This window comes from Musa acuminata, unplaced genomic scaffold (genome assembly GCF_036884655.1).
Source record: "Musa acuminata AAA Group cultivar baxijiao unplaced genomic scaffold, Cavendish_Baxijiao_AAA HiC_scaffold_1126, whole genome shotgun sequence".
NCBI classification, from domain to species: domain Eukaryota; kingdom Viridiplantae; phylum Streptophyta; class Magnoliopsida; order Zingiberales; family Musaceae; genus Musa; species Musa acuminata.
The window spans coordinates 231,864-234,363 of record NW_027021339.1 but is presented as its reverse complement, the minus strand read 5'-3'; positions in this window follow the sequence as shown (position 1 = coordinate 234,363).

Genomic DNA, 2,500 nt, shown 5'->3' with positions numbered 1-2,500 from the left:
CCATTTTTGGCTGCGCGAGCGAGCGGCGAGCGGCGAACAGTGAGCGAAGCGTGAGGCAGCACCGTCCCTGCTATACGAAAGCCCCATCCAGCCCTGTGCCACCCGGGGGGTTCCAGGGTGCTGAGATGGCTGACGTTTTGCTCCGCTCTCGACGGTCACCGCGCAACGCAAGAACAGGCCAAAAACTGGCCAAAACGGCCCAAAAACGGGCCAAAACTGGCCATTTTTGGCTGCGCGAGCGAGCGGAGAGTGGCGGACAGCAAGCGAAGCGAGAGGCAGCACCGTCCCTGCTATACGAAAGCCCCATCCAGCCCTGTGCCACCCGGGGGGTTCCAGGGTGCTGAGATGGCTGACATTTTGCTCCGCTCACGACGGTCGCCGCACCACGCAAGAACAGCCCAAAAACAGGCCAAAACGGCCCAAAAACGGGCCAAAACTGGCCATTTTTGGCTGCGCGAGCGAGCGGCGAGCGGCGGACAGCGAGCGAAGCGAGAGGCAGCACCGTCCCTGCTATACGAAAGCCCCATCCAGCCCTGTGCCACCCGGGGGGTTCCAGGGTGCTGAGATGGCTGACGTTTTGCTCCGCTCACGATGGTCACCGCACCACGCAAGAACAGCCCAAAAACAGGCCAAAACAGCCCAAAAACGGGCCAAAACAGGCCATTTTTGGCTGCGCGAGCGAGCGGCGAGCGGCGAACAGTGAGCGAAGCGTGAGGCAGCACCGTCCCTGCTATACGAAAGCCCCATCCAGCCCTGTGCCACCCGGGGGGTTCCAGGGTGCTGAGATGGCTGACATTTTGCTCCGCTCACGACGGTCGCCGCGCCACGCAAGAACAGCCCAAAAACAGGCCAAAACAGCCCAAAAACGGGCCAAAACAGGCCATTTTTGGCTGCGCGAGCGAGCGGCGAGCGGCGAACAGCGAGCGAAGCGTGAGGCAGCACCGTCCCTGCTATACGAAAGCCCCATCCAGCCCTGTGCCACCCGGGGGGTTCCAGGGTGCTGAGATGGCTGACATTTTGCTCCGCTCACGACGGTCGCCGCGCCACACAAGAACAGCCCAAAAACAGGCCAAAACAGCCCAAAAACGGGCCAAAACAGGCCATTTTTGGCTGCGCGAGCGAGCGGCGAGCGGCGAACAGCGAGCGAAGCGTGAGGCAGCACCGTCCCTGCTATACGAAAGCCCCATCCAGCCCTGTGCCACCCGGGGGGTTCCAGGGTGCTGAGATGGCTGACATTTTGCTCCGCTCACGACGGTCGCCGCGCCACGCAAGAACAGCCCAAAAACAGGCCAAAACAGCCCAAAAACGGGCCAAAACAGGCCATTTTTGGCTGCGCGAGCGAGCGGCGAGCGGCGAACAGCGAGCGAAGCGTGAGGCAGCACCGTCCCTGCTATACGAAAGCCCCATCCAGCCCTGTGCCACCCGGGGGGTTCCAGGGTGCTGAGATGGCTGACGTTTTGGTCCGCTCTCGACGGTCACCGCGCAACGCAAGAACAGGCCAAAAACTGGTCAAAACGGCCCAAAAACGGGCCAAAACTGGCCATTTTTGGCTGCGCGAGCGAGCGGCGAGTGGCGGACAGCAAGCGAAGCGAGAGGCAGCACCGTCCCTGCTATACGAAAGCCCCATCCAGACCTGTGCCACCCGGGGGGTTCCAGGGTGCTGAGATGGCTGACATTTTGCTCCGCTCACGACGGTCGCCGCGCCACGCAAGAACACCCCAAAAACAGGCCAAAACTGCCCAAAAACGGGCCAAAACTGGCCATTTTTGGCTGCGCGAGCGAGCGGCGAGCGGCGAACAGCGAGCGAAGCGAGAGGCAGCACCGTCCCTGCTATACGAAAGCCCCATCCAGCCCTGTGCCACCCGGGGGGTTCCAGGGTGCTGAGATGGCTGACATTTTGCTCCGCTCACGACGGTCGCCGCGCCACGCAAGAACACCCCAAAAACAGGCCAAAACAGCCCAAAAACGGGCCAAAACTGGCCATTTTTGGCTGCGCGAGCGAGCGGCGAGCGGCGAACAGCGAGCGAAGCGAGAGGCAGCACCGTCCCTGCTATACGAAAGCTCCATCCAGCCCTGTGCCACCCGGGGGGTTCCAGGGTGCTGAGATGGCTGACATTTTGCTCCGCTCACGACGGTCGCCGCGCCACGCAAGAACACCCCAAAAACAGGCCAAAACAGCCCAAAAACGGGCCAAAACTGGCCAATTTTGGCTGCGCGAGCGAGCGGCGAGCGGCGAACAGCGAGCGAAGCGAGAGGCAGCACCGTCCCTGCTATACGAATGCCCCATCCAGCCCTGTGCCACCCAGGGGGTTCCAGGGTGCTGAGATGGCTGACATTTTGCTCCGCTCATGGCGGTCGCCGCGGCACACAAGAACACCCCAAAAACAGGCCAAAACTGCCCAAAAACGGGCCAAAACTGGCCATTTTTGGCTGCGCGAGCGAGCGGCGAGCGGCGAACAGCGAGCGAAGCGAGAGGCAGCACCGTCCCTGCTATACGAAA